Raw genomic sequence first — 18914 nt, forward strand, 5'->3', positions numbered from 1 at the left:
ATCGTATTCTGCAAGCTGATTCGAATACAAACGAACTCTTCAGAATCCTAAAAGAGCTAGAAACTCCAGTCTCCCCCCAGACACTTGCACGAAGGACAGTAAATGGTGTGCCAACATTCAAGCAGCCTTACTGAATAAAATCTCTATGCTACAAACTAAAATTAAAGACAAACAGGGCAGTCTGAAGCTCGACAACCGCTCACTCTCCCCTGCTAGGGCCCTCCCTCTAGACACTGCTAATACCAAACCATTTGCCTTCTCACCACTCACCGTTACTGAGGTAGAAAATATCATCCTGAGAATTAAACCTTCCAACTGCCAAGGTGACCCTTGCCCAGCCCCCATCATTAAGGACGCTGCACATGATTTGGCCCCATTCATTACGGCCTTCATCAACTCCTCCTTCAAAGCAGGTATTGTCCCGGACAACCTTAACGACGCTTGGGTGATCCCACTGCTCAAAAAACCTTCCCTAGATACAAGCATACCTACTAACTTCCGACCTATCACCACGGTACCGTTCTTGCTTAAGATTTTAGACTGCGCAGCATACCTTCAGATCCAAGATTACTTGGAATCCAACAATCTGCTAGGTCTAAGACAATCTGGTTTTCGTCCCAGACATGGGACGGAAACTGCTTTAATAGACCTCAAAACCCAAATTGAGGTATTGAAGGATAAGGGAAAACTAGCAATGCTACTACTCCTCGACCTCTCTGCCGCATTTGATCTGGTCAACCACCAGATCCTATATAAGCACTTCCACTCTGCTGCCAACTTCTCGTCCTCTGCTGCGGCCTGGATCAAATCTTTTTTGAGCAATAGATCCATGATGGTCTTTGCCCCATCTGCAGCTGTGGACCCTTCCCCAATTCACTGCGGCATACCTCAGGGATCTTGCGTGTCACCTACACCCTAAAACATTTTCATGAAACCACTCTTTGATGTGCTTGACTATCTGGGTGTCTCCTACACTAACTATGCGCATGACACCCAGATACTCATTCCCATCACAGGTGATTATCTAGCTGACACCAAGGCCCTTAACGACGTCTACCTGGTCATCCAAGCCTGGATGGCCCAACACCAGTTATGCCTAAATGACGACAAGTCAGAGCTCCTTATCCTGGGCACCTCGCAACACCTGAGCAAACTAGAGCCATCCTATCAGTCATTCACCATAGACGGTAATACCATACGAGTCTCGAAAGATACCAAAACGTTAGGTTTTTACCTTGACACCACCTAATCCTTATCTCGACTAATAAATGCAGTCAGATCTGCCTCTGCATACACGTGCAAACTTATTGCAGCTTGCAGACCGTTTCTTACTACCCCTAACAGTGTCACACTAGGTAGAACTCTCATTATAGCCAAAATTGATTATTGTAGTGCACTTTACTTCGGCACCAGCCAAAAGAACATGAACAAACTCCAAACTACCCAGAACAATGCCATTCGCGCTGCCCTACACATCCCCCGCAACCACCACATTTTATAATCCAGAATTAACCTAAAGTGGCTACCTGTCAAGCAGAGAATCTCACTCAAAACACTTGCCCTCACGCACAAATGCTTGGCTAACAAGGCCCCTATTTACCTCTGTAGTCGGCTGTTTCGCTACTCGACCTCCCGTCCTCTAAGAACTGTCCAGACCCACTGCCTATCGATCCCTAGGTTCAAACTTCAAAAAGCAGGGGGCACTAGCTTCCCTGTCCTAGCCTCTAAGCTATGGAACTCCCTCCCCGTTACTATCAGAGCCGAAGACTCTTTCAACACATTCAAGTCCAAAACCAAATCTTGACTTTTCGACCAGCTCTAAGACATGCTCTTGTCTTAGATACTCTGGCCCTCTGACCTCCGTTATTACTTTCTGTCCACCCTATGGGTATATCCATTGTTAAGCCTTAGCGGCACTGCAATCACTGTAATGTATGTAGATAGAAACTCTGTCATTATTTGGGTAATGTAATTTTTATGTCTGTACATATGCATTAATGTAATGTAAGTCTTATGTCTGTATATATGCATTATTGTAACTTTGTACAAATTCCGCCCAGATGCCTCCGGGCCTGATGGTTTGCGCGTTATAAATAAAACAAATACAAAATACAAATACAAAAGACTAAGAACCTTGGGGTCATCGTATATTCCCCCCTCTCTTCTCTCCTCACATCTCAGATGTCTCTAAGAAGTCACACTATCATGTGCACCTCCTTAGAGGTATTCTTCCTTTTTCTCACTTTCCCCCCAGAAGCTCACTTTCAACAGCCTCTTTCTAAATCTTCCTGCTTCTACTCTTTGTCCTTTACAACTTATCCAGAGCAGGACTGCAGGACTTGTCCTTGGCCTCAAGAACAGGGATTGTAACTCTCCAGCCCTAAAATCTCTCCACTGGCTACAAGGATTAAGTTCAACACCCTCGGCATTGTCCACAAGGCTTTCTGGGGTAGGGACAACACTACATCCAACTTTCTCTTCCTAAACATCTTCCTTCTCGAGCCCTCCGCTCATCCACCTTCTGAGGGTCAGATGCTTCTCCAGGCAGAGAGTGGGGGGTAGATCTCTCTCTTTAGATGGGGTCTCCCTCTGGCCCAGCCTCCCTGCCTTTCTCAAACTTGAGCAAGACCACCTAAGGTTCTGGAAGCAACTCAAGACTTTCCTTTTCACTTCTGCTTTCTCTCTCCCGCACCCTTCCTGATGTCCCTGTCTGCTGCGCACTCTGGTTACCTGGCCACCCACTGAACTTACGCAGGCTCCTGCACGACCAGTTGCCCTTGCACTGCCTCTGGGCCTCCAAAACAATTAAGGAACTGTATCTGCAACCCTACAGTCCCCTGACTCTCTGCACTTATGAGCTACCAACCCGAAGCACTTACAATCTACTTTCACTGTTCTCCCCCCCTGCACCACCTGGCCCTTCTCCCCCTTCCTCCACCCTGCACATGCATGATCTGAATGGCACAAGGTCTAGAAAGATGGTTGTTTTGTCCTCCTCTGTCCCCCCTTCCTTGTCTTGTCACGCCTAGAAACACCTGTGTACAGGCCTGTTATAAATTACCTATCATATCATATCCCTTCCCACCAGAAGCAGGGTGTCTCGTGTTCCATTCTCAGTTGTGCTCACCATTGGCAGTGTAATAAAGTTCCGGCAGTCAGCACAAATGTTATTTTACTAATTGCAAACTGTCCCTGGGTGGGTTGAGAAGAGATCTGGCACCAGATGGGGGGGTGATGAAATGGGACACTGTTGATCTGTTTGCTCCAATCACGTTTCACTAACATATATTTAGCACTAAGGATATGACTAGCCAATGAGATTCTTGGGAAACATCGAAAATATGAACATACAGAATTACAATTCTATAAAACTTTTGTTAACCTTTGTATTATGTAGTATAAAACTAATGTTCGATGTATGCCCATGTGTCAGCCCTCATTAATCAGTTCCAGTTCACTGTTCTGTTTGATTTGTGCTCTCCCAGCTGTAATAAACAGTGTTGCTTCTTTCTCAGTGTGTGCACACAGAGCATCTAGGAGGATAGAAGCAGGCTGCCGGAGGCCAGAGTCGCATCAGGTAAGTGGAGGAAGAGAAAGGAGGCGGCACACAGTGACATCATTTTTAAATTGTGGCTCCTTCACTGTGGCCAGCAGCATGTGGCTCTTTGTTCCTGGGTTGGCTGGTTTTGTGGTAGCTATAGCCACTTAGATAACTCAACGTGTTGAGCACTCACTGGTACAATGTGTGTGTGATCTGCAGGTTGCAGGTTCAACTCCTGGCAAGGTCAACTCAGTGTTTCATCCAGCTGATGTTGATAAATGAGCACCAGCACAGGTTGGGTGATATTATATGTATATGTGTTCTATATGAAGCGGTTAAGCGTAAGTACTATATCGTAACACATCGTTATCGTTTGGTCTTGGACGTCTGCTTGCATTCACAGTAATTTGGTAATATGGGCCTTTACGCACCGATATTAATGATACATATGGTGATCCATTCTTGTATGAAATGTATATCACTTTACAGTGATATTGCAAGCATATTTTCCATTGTGTACTTAGAAACAAAGCTATGTGATTCCACTTACTATTTTGTCAAGGGGTGAAAAGTCGTGTTCCATCACTTCCCGTGAAGTCATTTCAGGGGTGGGGTCAAATGACATCACTGCCTGTGATGCCATCCGAGGTCAATCGTTGTGTGATGTCACCTCCGTTACCTCAGGCATTTTGGTGAAATTACGTCCCTGGGGGCACAGGATGTCATGTAGTGTCTAGGGTTTCAAGGGGGACTGACATGAGCCAGCAGAGAGCCACGCACAAAAGGTTGCAGCTGCGGAATTGCTGCCTTTTGTGCTGCAATCAAGGGAGCAACCTTTTGTGTTCAGCCCATACACAATGAACCCAAGATTATGCGAAAAAAAGAATCTTAGAGTGGTGTAAAATCAGGTGTTTTATTAGGAATCATTTGTGAGGGGCATAAACAAAAGTTGGGGAGCAATCATACCAAAGGATATCGTATTTATGTATGTATTTCTTATTTATTGACGTACGTTTGGTTAATTAACCTTTCACACTACATGTCAAATCATTCATAGAAAAAAACGAATACAATATATAAAAAATGTCACTTCCGAACAATTTTATGTATAAAATGCAAAATTACCAAATTTAAAACAACATTATAGAGAAACAATTCAGTCCCGTAATCTAGTTTTCACAATGTTCCAAATATGGTGCATCCCTGAGGTAACAAGAAGCGATTCAGCCCTGTACAGTACACTCCATAGTTGGTCAGATTCTACATTTCTGAACTTAACATATCTTTTATCATACAGGCATTGTAATCTAATGCATTGGTTTAAAATATGTGTGCATTCTCAACTGCTTCTCCACATATCCTACAGAGTCCCGTCTCTCTAGGCATTCCATCCCTCACTCTGGTGTAACCCAGGACCAGAAGGATGTCACACCTTAGGTAAAGAATAAAGTGGATTAGCCCAGGAATACGCAGCTTAGTGAGGTAACTGCGAGCAGTATCCCCAAACAGACCTTGGTTGGAGTATAGCACATATCTTAGTCGTGAGGCCAATTGGTCAAGGGACAAGGCACAGTCTTGATATCGCATTTTCTCCTCGATTTTGGCAAGATGGAATTCGATCTCCGATTTGGGTACTTCATTCAAACCAATGTCCGAGAAATGTTTCACGACTGTTTATTCCATCTCGCTATACCAAGTACTCCTAGAAACCCTCTGTGACTGTCCCACTGTGAGGTTCAGGAGACTTGGCCAATGAGAGGCTTCCAAGGTGATCGTATTCCTCAGCCTGCACACAGCTACCTTTCAAAGTGAATTCAGTGACTGTAAACCAAGGTCAAGCCTTATTGCCTGAACTAGTACTGAACTGGGTAAATCCAGCAGTGAGCGTAGTGTTTTCTCCTCCAGACGCTCCAACCAAACCACTGAACTCTCCGGGAGCACCTCCAAAGCATACATTATTCCTGGTGTTATTGATTGCTTATAGACATTGGGCAGGGGTGGCTTGGCTGGAATTGATACACAACTCCTTCCTCAGCTGAGCCTGGCTCAAAGGGGCTGACACGTGTGTGATATCTGATTGGATGTGGCTGTAATGATCATAAGTAGTGCCATGCACCATGCACCATGCCTTAACACAGGCACAGCTTTATTCTTAGAGTTTACCCTGCCACCATTATTGGCTATTTATTATCATCATAGTTTTGGTACAGTGATGCATATCTTAAATGCAGCCCCTGCACTGCATATACTTGGCTGTCACTGCAGAAGTCAAATGGACAACTGTGAACTCTGAACCTGCTCTGTGCAACTGGTAGAGCAGGCACAGCAATTAGGAAATTGATGCGGCAGGACACAGATAAAACTATGCATTTGGCATGGAGCTTATGAAAGAGACATTCAATCAGCAGATTAGCCTTAAGAGATGGAATTATCGCCATAATTGTATCATTTAATAAACATAAGAAAGCCAGCGGTCTTCACCCTTGCCAGATGGAAATTCATTATAGTCATGAATTGATCACTGGGCAAAGAAAGATACCTTTTATCCTGCTATTGAGTTAGATGATAAAGAAATGTGAGGTTAGGAACGTCTCATTCATGTATGCCTACTTTCAGGGCCATAACTTTGACTCACAAGCAACGAGTCATAGAGCTATATGAGAAAACATGGATAACATTTTGAAAGTTTCTTGAAGACACAACTTATGTTTGGTACTATATTTTGGTCAAAAAAGACTTGTCAAGAGAAATTGGTGTATAAACGATGTTATGATTTAAGAGGGTGATCGTTTTATATATACTTGAGAACCTTCTTTTTTAATGACAAGGCTATATGAGAGTCATATAGCAAATATAATTAAGAGATATGAATAAGTTGGCACAGATAAAAGGCTTTGTTAAAAACTACGCATGTTTTATACTGAAAGGAATGGCAAGGGCCTATTAACAAGTGATTGTCCCTGCCATTAAATATGTCTATGAATCAATGACAGTATTGACCACATTTGGTCAAATGGACTGGATGCTAACATTTGGTGTGTGTTACTTAGGATACCTCAATGTTCTTCGATACAAAGTATTCAGCTGCACCAAGGTTTGAAATCTTTATTTACTCCTTTGGCAATAAGGAGGTGCACTATTCATCTAAAAATGTGTAATTATGATCATGCTACTACACTGGACACGTAAGTTGTAATTATGACAACATTTTCAAATAATTAGTTCTATCGGACTGTCAAATGGAACCTTGATTATGGGATGGTATTGCAACGATTAGTTACTTGTTACAATGGTTGTGAATTGGGATTATTTTAGAGCATTTGTAGATTTTTGGCATCATTTTTTTAACGATATAGCTTGATGTTTTCTTTCCAGTCCCATATCCAAGACCTTTTTTAACATCTCATACTCAAGCTCCCATTTTACAGTTCAATCTATCATCTGAAAAAACAAAATGTTTTAATGTGGCGTTATATACCTGTTCCACTGCAACACCAGAGGTAACGGCTAACAGCCCCAGGTAATGGCCCGACTGAAGCAAGAGCCATTAACGTGGGCCCAGTGCCGTTACCCGCGGTGTTGCCATGGAACGGGTCCTTAAGGCCATTAGCACCACGGGTTACCAGGGCGGCAACCTGGGTGGCTAAAATAAAAAAGGATTTTCCGTACTACAACGGGATGCTGCACGTGTTACGTTGTAGGAAGTAAAATCCTTTACCAACATGGCCACCATAGAAACCCTCTTCCCTTTCCATGGTGGCCATGGGAAGCTGAGAGGAAAGTGCAACTGCAGCGGCCGCCTCCGTCATAAGGTAAGGAGGGGGTAAATAAAGAAAAATAATTCGGGGATGGGGTAGGAAGGAGATGGTGGCAGGGAGCCGGCCGTCAGGTGGCTTGGAATGCGGGCTTACACCAGCGGTTCAAGCCCACGTTCCTAGATACCTGATTTGCTGGCTCACCCACCCAGGGTGCTAAAGTGTTTTAGTATGTGGATGGAAATGTCATAATATCAGAGTTATATGCTGATTGCATTTTATGTAATGTGTAAAATGTTTGCTGGTGAACCATAACAAACTATAATCGTAATTTTTAAAAAAAGGAAGAAAAAGTCCAGAGGGGCTATAAAGCAGGGCCCATTATGGAGCCCTGTTCTTTTTTGCCAAAATCCCCAATCCTTAAAACCACTCATGATGCAGAGACTCCAAATCTGAGCTCTTATGAAATTCCAGAAATCAGTAACCTGTAGGTGATGTTGTCAATCAATTTACTTCCCTGTTTCATGTTTCCCCATATGGGACCTGAGTGGGGTTGTAGGAGTAGCAGAGAAAGAGGGACCGGGCAGAAAGGTATGTGTTTATTTGTTTTAAATGTGTTTGTGTACATGCTTGCTTGGGTTTCTATGTGTGGCCTCTTGGTAAATGTAGTTTCGAGCACAGTACTTATTTCAAAGTTCAAAGATATCTCTCAAATCCAGGCTTCCCTCTTCCTGGGATCAAACCTAACAGTTCAAAGGCAGCTCTCACATGCAGGTTTCCCTCTGTCACGATCAAACCTAACAACAATTTAAACCTTGTATGGTAATTTCGCTCTCTTCCCGCCGCTTCTATGGGATCAGATATTTCACTGAGATTTTCGATTGGGCAATCTTCCTTCGCCAGACCACTTTGTTACTTTGTATCTTTAATATACAGTTCATGACAATGCTTTGCTTTCTCTCATGTTTTATCAGCACACGTGCAACCTTCATTTATCAAATACTGTTGCCGTCAAGTTTCATTTAACACGGATCAGATTTTCATTGTTTTCATCAACTCACCGGCTGTGTTAATTCATTTACATCTTTCGCAGCTTTGATCCTGAAGTCAAGACTGATACCGCAACTGCGGCTGCAACTCCCCAATTCTGCCGTTCACCCGGGAGGGTGGCTGGTATACTTGAAACACAAAAGAGGCTTGTTTCCTCTCTCTGGCTGGGCTTCCTTGCGCAACTTTAAAGGCCTTTCTGAGGTAACGATCTCTCACCGGGGTGTTCAAGGTTGCTCCGTACCTCGGTTCCGTACCTCGCCCTGCCTCTCTGCTCCGCCTGGTTTACCATTACCCTGGAAGAACTGCTCCTTCTCGTGCATCACCTTGCTCTGAATGTGTCTCAGAGTTCCACCTTTTATCCATGTGGGGCGAGCAAATAGGTACCAGGTGTATGTAATTAAGATTAAGTGCCTGACCCTGCCTGATCTTATTAGTGAGACACGTCCAATGTAATGCATGGGCGGTACTTCATTTTGCCTCGGATCTCCTCTTCCTCGGCTCAGTGTTTGTGTAGGTAAGGGGTGGGGGGATATGGGAAGTTGGAATCCCCAAAGGCCCCTCAACCAGGTGATTCTCCCGAGACTTGTCCACCCCCAGGGTCTGCAACCAAAGGTGATGGCCGTGCCGTGGCCACCCAACTAAGGGATCACCGGGGTTTAGGCAGTGAAATACCCTCTTGTTTTTCACAGGGAACATTGAATAATAACATCACACTAGGGGGGGGGCACACTGGGTAAGAATTCATCACAGAGGGGCAAATGGGACTGGTTTGAGCAGTAAGGTGCATAAAATGGCAGGGTTGGGGCACTGTGGTGCATATGTTATGATTGTACAATTCCCATCTGCTATTGTCATAGTCTCCAAGTGGTTTAGGTTTGGTAGGGATTCCCCTAAAAATAATCTTAACATACATGATAAAAAGTGCATTGTATTACATAGGAAGGAAGTTGGGTGATATATTTTCTACTGCAAGCAAATGACAATTATTTGGCAGAGATGTCTGGTACTGTAACTTTATAGTAGCAGATTTATCTATTCGGTGTGAGGTGTTGTGTGATGGGCTAAGTTAGTGAAAATGTGGTTGTGGACATGGCCCGAATTTGACTTGAGAGTCATCCAGCTTGTATTTTGATGCTGCACTAAAAGGTGAGGTGCAACATGTATACCTGCAATAATATACACACACATTAAATGCACACTGCATTTACATATGGTGAACAATACTTGTAATTTATAAGCATCTCTAGTCGACATTACGTATTTCAATGGTGCTTTGTATGGTCTGAACATATTTGACAAATAGGACATTGCCAAGCAGGGAAAGGAGATTACATGATACTTTGGAGTGTGGACAGAGTGTATGGTGTGGCGAACAATGGAGGACAAACCCGCAGCGGTCTTTCTTCACTCTTTATTGTATTGGAGGCGGCATTTGAGGTGGCTCCTATTGAGCTATAACACTGTTCGCAGTGGTGCATGTGCGGAGTGTGGACAGAGTGTTTAGTGTTTGGTGGCTTGGTGGCTGATGTGGAAAGTTCCCTGCACCAGTCGGATTCAGCCGTACCGGAGGAGTTACGATTCATTTGAAGTAGGTTGATCCCAGCTACACTCTATATTACCATTTGACAGCCTGTCTCCCCTGTTTATTTGTTCATTGTATAGAGACCATGCCTTCCACTGTGTATGACTTGACTAGTGGCACGGGTAACGGGAGTGGAGGTCTTTCAAATCAGCTAGACATATGAGGTTCATCTGAGCACATATCTCCCACAGGGAGGACGGGATGGGTGACTGCTACCTCAGTGTCAATGTTGACTAATGAGGGTTTATCTGATAATCTCTATTCGGATATACAGAGTCCCCCACATCATATGATGGCCTCTCTGGCGAATACCCCAGTGTGTGTGGATTTATGGCAGGCGTGTCTGTCAGCACTGGCTATCATGCTGATGAGGAAAGTTGTAAGATTTCATGCCTTCACCAAATCAGGTCTTCAATTGTACCCCGGATCAATCAAAATCTAACTGCCATGGTATTAGATGGGAGATACCAAATTATTCGGAGAACCAAGGTTTGTTGGATTTCAATATAACGGCACAGACTGTTATGAAACCTCAGATTTTTATTTTCGGGAACTCTACAAATGAACATTTGCTCGAACATGCGTACAAAGTGTTAAACCGTATTCGCATATTACTGCCTTGTTATGAATATTGGCCTAAGCCCTTTCGCATTACACAGAAAACCGCATCTGAAATGTTCTGCTTTTTTATCGATGTCGCCGCCAATTTAAGAATCGTCCGCCATTTTGATTTCAACTCTTGTTTCTATGTTCTAAAATGGTGGACTGTGTTTTCAACTTGCAGCCAAGCCGAACGACCTTTGAGTTCTGTTAATGTTTAGGCAGACCGAGAGCAGACTGTTTGACCTATGCAAAGAAACCTTATGACTCATATGAACTGCAATCCAAGTGTTGTCTGCGCTCACAAGCCTCATTCTTATATAAACAATGAGACAATGGAAAGTAAACTCAAATTGTGTGGTCTGGCTGAACTGCATTGTAGCGATTCTTGGAACAAGGCTTACCCTGGATCAGAGAACCAACAGCACCATTGTAACTTCATGGACATGCAAACTTGTTTAAACCCTTTTACAATATTGTAATATTTGTCATATGAACTGGGCATAAACTCTAGCTAGTGACTTCTTAGCTTGGAGAGAGGCTGGACAATGTTTCAAAAATGGTATGAATATGTCTGTGTTTAGATGTCCAGCACTCTCACCCCTCACTGTGCCTGCTGGTACACACTGCGAGTGTTGGGAGCCAGATAGCTATCTGTTTTGCTTTGACTGTACAGAAATAAAGGATACTTGTATCTTTTCAACTCATGATTGGCGTATTTCCTTTGTGGTACTAAGCCTCGATATTTCCTTGGTCTTTCAGATGGCGCCTGGATAGGGACCCTCAAGATTGATGTTACCTCGCTGAAGAGAAGACGCGGCTATCGGACCGGGATCAGAGAGTGAGCAAAAGGGGGCCCCTTTGTATGAGGCGCAACGGGGCGCGTGGCCTGGAGCTCATGGCGAGTGGAAGCTGAGTCGCCGTGCTCTGGCCGAGGCGCCGTATCCTGATCCTTTTGCCTGCCTAAAAATTGCACCTGAGACGGAAAGAACCGGTTCCGAGGGAAGGGGAACCGACCCCAGACACGTTACTGTGGTCTTCCCCTGGACTCGGACCTCCAAACCCACGGATTCTTCCCGATAAAGGTCCCCCAGGCGGGACCCAAGATGGCGGCCATCTTTCAAAGCTGATGTCGCAGGAGAACGCTAGCCGCCTTCGCAGCGAAACCGACTTATAAACTGCTGCTGCGACCGAATCGGGGGAGGAGAGCCTCCACCCTCACCCTCTGCTGCGGGGAGCCAACCGGGAGCTCCCGACCGGGGAGACCAGGCCGGTGCCCTGGACTACACCACCGAGTGAGGCCGCGCCGACCCCCCGGAGCGGAGAGCCCTGCCATCGACAGCGGTAGAAGGTGGAGGTGAGGAGAGCGCTGGGCGAGGGCATAAACCAATTGAACATGTGCCGCTGTATACTCCTCGGAGAACTTGATCACTGACTCTGCATAAACCGGACCACCCTGCTTCCGGAACCATAAGCTCCTCAATCTCGCCCACCGTCATTCACCTCCACACGACCGCGTGGCGCCTCTCACCATGGCGGCCAGGAACAAGACGAAGGGAAGCACCATGGACACGTATGTGTCCGCTAAAGTAAAAACTCCTCCGCAGCCATGCATTTCCACTCCCGAACCGCCCCGAGTAAAACCTCAGACTCTCCCGAAAATCAAGCTCAAGTGCTGGAGGCAATTGCATCACTGCGCGCATTTATAGACTCCAGAATCGGGGAGTTTAAATCCGAGCTACAACTCATGCGCCAGGATGCCCGCAACCTGACAGAAAGAGTAACCTCCGCCGAATCAACCATAAAGGAGACGTCGGGAGATACAGCGGAGCTGAAAGCTAAGGTGCTGGACTTAGAACGGAAGGTGCTCACACTCGAGGCCAGGGCTGAGGAGGCCGAGGGCCGAGCTAGACGCGCCAACATCAGAATACTGGGGGTGCCGGAGGGAAGTGAGGGCCCGAACCTGACGGCCTATATAGAATCCCTGATACAACAGGAGGTGGGCGCTGGAAAGCTGACGCAAGGATTTTTGATTGAAAGGGCGCACAGAAGGGCTCACACCCTCTCCCTATAATTGCTAAAGTTCTCAACTTCCAGGATAAAGAGATCATCCTCCGGCACTCCAGAGAGGAGGGCCCCATTGAACACGGGAGCTCGAAGATCACGATCTACCCCGATTACACCCCGAAAGTCCAACGGGAGAGGAACTCATTTGTGCCCATTAAAGCCCGACTCAGGCAACTGAACCTGAAGTATATGTTGCTATACCCCTCCAGACTAAAAGTGATCCACAAGGGCAGGGCGATCTTCTTGGAATCCCCGGCAGCCACAAATATGTGGCTAGAAGACAACAATCTAGCTGCAGATAAAGACCCTCAACCCACTGAAAATTGAAGAATCCCCCGCGCCTGAGACACCGAAGAAGCCGTGACTCATAAACCCAACTCGGACGTAAGGCAAATGATCTAAGAGAGGGTAAAATTACCCAACAGTTAGCAATGATGATGCGCCCTCGCTCGGCCCACGCCAGGCACAGGGCCCCACCCCCCCACGAACAGTACAGGACAGGCCAGTTGCCTGACCGACCTCCCTTGTGCCCGACACCCGGATGGGTCCTGACGGTATGAGAGCGCCTGAGCACCAGCAAGACCTTGTCGTTGCTGGGTGCACCAGTTACAGTTTTGTTAATTGTTTTTGTTCACACCACAGTCCTCAGAATATCAACGGAGCAGAAACATGGGACCGGAGGCCCTTGGGGGCGGCGGAAGATAAAACACCAGAACCCAGAGAGAAAGCCGCACCACCTGGAGAAGGGCCGCCCTGTGAAGACAGGGGCGACAGGGAAGCTGAAACCGAGACACAAGCCCAATGGCACTCCAACTTAAGGTGATGACGTGGAATGTGAGGGACATGGCACGTACCTGAGAAGGAATCGGATCCACTCCTACTTGCGTAGGAAAAAGGTGTCAGTAGCGATGCTTCAAGAAACCCACCTCACGGAAGAAACCACGGCCAAATTATCCGATAGATGGGGAGGGATAGGGAAAGGAGCACCATACTCCAAATTCGCCAGAGGAGTGTTTACGTGGGTGAGCCCGACTGTGCCCTTCCACCTACTGGGCTATGAAGCCGATAAAGAGGGCAGATACCTAATATTATGGGGTACCATTGAATCCACGCCAATCTGCCTGGTGAACTCATACTTCCCGCAACACGGAATACCCTCACACCTAGCAACGCTCAGTGCCAAAATGATTCCTCGGAGAGAGAGTGCTTTCATATCGGGTGGCGACTTCGACTCCATCAGGAATGGGGCTGTGGACAGATCAGACCCCCCCGTCTCTCAAATAGCCCTGCATCCAACGCGCTAAACACTGTAATAGAACAGCTCGACCTAGTGGACATCTGGAGGGAACAACACCGCACCGAGAGGTGCTACTCCTATTATTCTGCCCCGCACAAGGTCCACACGAGAATAGACTATCTGTTTGTAGATCGTGAGCTGGCTCAACAAGTGGACGACACACTCTACCTAGGCAGAACCATATCCGATCACTCACCGCTGATCATGCAATGGGCCCCCAGAGGACCCAGACCGCCTATCCCGCTATGGAGAATGCCACCTGCAGCACTCACAGACCACGCATTTAGGGAGGAACTTGGCACCAAACTTGAGGAATACCTAGACATTAACACAGGCTCAGTGTCAAGCTGGAGCACACTATGGGAGGCCATGAAAGTTGTAACAAGGGGTGAAGTTATATCAGGTGCCGGTGGTATCCGTAAGCACCTGAGACTGGAAATGGAGGAACTGGAGAACAAGATCACCCACCTGGAATCTGAAATCAACATCATGCCAGACGCCGAAATAGAACTGAAGGGCACCCGGGAGGAGTGCCTTTTGGCCTGGAACAGACTGTCCAAATTTGATTACACAACCTACATAGCCAGAACTCACAAAGAAGCGGATAAGTCTGGTAGAATGTTGGCTTGGCTATGTAAACGCGAGTTCCCAAGACACCTCCCAACTGAAATAACCGATGAAAGGGGGATAACTCACCGGACACAGCAAGACATCAACTCAGCTTTTGCGGCCTTCTACTCCAGATTGTACGCCCACGACACCAAAATACCAGTGGACGACATTAAGGCCACACTGGCCGAGATTGAGCTCCCAAGACTGACGGAGGCCCAAAGAGAGCTACTGGACGCGAAAATCACTACAGAGGATGTGACGGACGCGATTAAATCGCTGACCACCTGCAAAACCCCCGGGAGCGATGGGCTCCTGTCTGAATTTTACAAAGCGTACGAAGCGACCCTTTCTCCGACACTCCACAAGGTGTATATGGAGGCATACGAAAACGGAAACTTACCCAACTCCATGAAAGAGACAATTATCATCCCTATACTGAAACCCAACAAACCCGCCAACAACTGTGAATCATACCGCCCAATCGCCATGCTAACCTATGACTGCAAGATCCTGACCACAATCCTGGCTAAGAGGCTGGCGAGGGTGATTGGAACCTTGATTCATGAGGACCAGAATGGTTTTGTGCCAGGACGCAACACCACCGCGAACCTGAGGAGGCTCCAACACATCATGGCAGAGACCTACGATCGAGACGAGGATCTAGCAGTACTCTCCTTGGATGCCATAAAAGCCTTTGATTTCATCTACTGGGAGTGGCTGATCGAAGCGCTAAAAGAATTCGGCTTTGGCGAGAGCTTTGTAAAGTGGGTCTAGGTATTGTATAACACACCGACAGCGAGAGTGAAGACTGGTAGGACGTTGTCCGAAGCCTGGCCGATACAGCGGGGCACGCGGCAAGGATGCCCGCTATCCCCAATGTTATACATACTGGGCCTGGAGCCAGTGGCTGCCTATTTCAGGACACAACACTTCGACGCGGGCATTGGACTGGGCAGTGATCACGCCATAATATCCATGTATGCGGACGACGTCTTCCTGTACCTGAATAACCCCCAGCTCAACGCACAAGTCACGTTGGACATCCTCGACAACTATGCCCGATACTCTGGAATAATATTTAGCAAACTAAAGTCGTGTGCGTTGCCACTGGCCAGAATCAGGGGTCTGGATAAGCCCAACCTCCCAGATGTCGGGATACAATGGCAACCGGAGCAGTTTAAATACCTGGGAATCGAGGTGTGTCATACCCCAGCGCTCACGCACGAACACAACACGGAAAAAGCAGTAAGAGCCCTCCGCAAATCTATGAACTTCTGGTCGAAGTTACCACTGGCAGTAATGGGTAGAGCGGCAATAGTCAAGATGATAGTTCTCCCCCGTTTCTTATACCACTTCACGAATGTATGCTTCTACATCAGACCTCCCTTCTTCAAAAAACTAGACTCTCTAATCAAGGACTTCATATGGGGGTCGTCCAGGCACAAGATCTCCCTGCCCACACTCACGCTCCCGTACAAAGAAGGTGGGATACAACTACCCGATCTGCAAAGGTACTACCTAGCCGCGCAGCTCAGCCACACAACGAAATGGCTCTCTAACGACCTGTCAGCAGAAGTAGGGCTCCTGCGACATCCGACTCCCATGCTGTTCCCTAAAGAAATGCTTTGGAACCCGACGAAACAAACTTCTGGAGTCCCCATGATTGTTACCCTGGGCAGGCAGGTATGGGCCAGAATTGGCTTCCTTCGACAACTGAAACACCCCTACAACCCCAATACTCCCATCCTGGCGGATGTGTGCAAAACTCAGGCAGACTTAGCGACAGCTAGGAAATGGGAGAGAGCCAGAATCTATACCTGGGGAGACCTGTTTTAAGACGGCACATTCAGAGAACTCGAATCGCTACAAGCCAATGAAGGCATCTCGAATACCCAGTTCCTGTGGTACCACCGCCTCAAGTGGACAGCGAGGGCACAGTGGCCTGTCTGGCCAGAAGAACCCCCACCGGACCCCCTCCTCCAGGAGATGTACGATTTAGCAGACGGTTGGAAACCGGTCTCCCGCTTGTACACCAAACTAAATGATAGACCCAACCCGAAAAGCGTGTCCCTGAGACAAAAATGGGAATCCGAATTAGGGACCACGCTAACTGACAGTGAATGGGAGCGAATACTACTATACCCCAAAGAGGTGTCGAGGAACATTAGATTTAAACAAGTTCAATTGAACGTGCTATATAGGACATACATGACCCCACTAAGAGTTGCCACCTTCAACAAACATGCACCGCCGAACTGCCCCTGGTGCGGAAATGACAAAGCGGACATGATCCACATGTTTTGGACCTGCACCAAAACAGCAAATTTTTGGTCCATGGTGGAAAGTACCTACACCGAAGCGGGACTCACGAGATATGAGTTGAACCCAAAGGAATGCCTACTGGGAGCCCATCCCAGATTTAGCAAATACAAACACCTGGTCAAACTAATGGACCTAGCCTGCATCCTCGCAAAAAGGTCCATAGCAATGGCATGGAAATCTCCAAGGGGCCCGAGACACGGACGTTGGCTTAAGGACCTGGAAAAGTGGACGGAGGCAGAGACCAGGGCCTGGCAGGATGGTATCCGCTCGAACGATGATTACTCCAACGACACCCTTGACTCATGGAAGGCCCTGGTACGCGACATCCAATTTGCCTCCGACCACAAACCCCCCTGAGCTCTCACCCCTACTAGAGACTTGCTTGTGACTTACCCCTAAGAATGGTCAACCTGATAATCCAGCCCCCATGACCTTGGGTGTGCCGCACACCAGCCCCTCTCCCCCGCCACACTTACGAACAACATATTGAGCTACGAAGACTGTGGTAGTTAATTAGTTAATTTGACTTAGTTTGTTTGTTGTGTTACCGTTTGATGGTTGTGTTGTATTTATATAAATGCCAATAAAATACTTTTTAAAAAAAATGAGGCACAACACCTCAACAGTACTGTACCTTCCCATCCCTGAACGGTGAGCATGTGGTTCGAGAGGGCATCTTGACGAGGGTCCCCATATTGAGGCGGGCTGTTTTCCCGAAATCGCCAACCACGAGGGTCATCCTTTGTAATCTCATTGGACCTCCTTAGTCCTTTGAAATCAGGTGAGTCATGACCCGATTCCTAAGTATCCTGATATTTGGTTTTAGATTTGTACTCGCAATTATAAATGACGCCAGGTAACACCAGTGATCTGATATGCCTGGGAAATTGTCTGTCTGTTTCAGGGGTTTATTCCGCAGAGACTGACAATCTTTAGAATTTGGTAAATACGGAATTGGTAGTATAGTATTCAACGATTTTTGGCACAGACAAATTAGACATGCTTCCGAATTTCAGTGGCCAGTTCATGGTAGTTTTGAGATTGCTCGCATACAGTATTTGGAGTCTATATTGTAAAAGAAAAAAGCTAGGCCTGCAGCATTTGATGTAATTCAGAATTGGAAAAATGAAGCTATGCAGCAACTTAAGAGTAAAGGGACACATGCATGTTGTCACATGTCTAACTCAGAAAAGCATTATTGTATGATCAACAGAAACAGTTGGAGTCTGTTAGAAATATGGATAGGGCTTTCCAACTTGGTGTACAGAAAATGTACCCGTCTAAGGACTTTCATGCCTCAGCCAAACTAATTCATACACTTTTAAATGAGCGTAGGACTGTAGCTACTGCACCTCCTCCCTGTGTGCCTCTTCCTGCTGTTTTACCTCTTCACGCTGTTGCACCTCCTCCCGCTGTTATTCCTGTTTCTCCTGTTATAGCTCCTCCTCCGCTTGTTGCTCCTCTTCCTGTTGTTGCTCCTCCTTCTGCATCTCTGCCCTTACCACCAGTTGTTGTTCCCTTAACTCCGTCTTTACCGCCAGCGGTAGTGTCTCCACTACCTGTTGTACAAGATTTTTCTGAGTTTTCTTTTCCAAGTGGTTCAGCTTCACTTGAAACAATTGAAGGGGCGAGCGCCGATTCAAAGGTAGTGACTCGTAGTACAGTTTCAAAAGATAGAAAAAGAGAATTGTATGCATGGGCTAAGAAATGTATAGAAGAAGGTGAGAAATCAGCTGTTTTAGCTACAATTTCTGACCAAGAAAGTATTCCCAAACAGAATATTTTTATAGAGAGGATGGGAATGCACTTGGCTGAAATGTGGAATGATTTGATGGACATGGATGACCCACAAGGGTTGAGGGATTTGAATTCTTAGCTCACTCAAGGGACACTGCGGAGAAAGTATGTGAGCATGTTGAGAGGATTTTTGAGTTTGAGAGGGAGTTAGATTGGTTACAGAATGACGATATGGATGACGATAGATTGGATGCTTTCTATGTGCAGAATCGATTTCTCCCCTCTTGTAAAGCAATGAGTGAAGAGACGCATATTTGCACAAGGGGTGCGCTTAGATGAATTTTGGATGTT

This window comes from Ambystoma mexicanum, chromosome 1p, assembly GCF_040938575.1.
Source record: "Ambystoma mexicanum isolate Mex_15411 chromosome 1p, UKY_AmexF1_1, whole genome shotgun sequence".
Taxonomy (NCBI): domain Eukaryota; kingdom Metazoa; phylum Chordata; class Amphibia; order Caudata; family Ambystomatidae; genus Ambystoma; species Ambystoma mexicanum.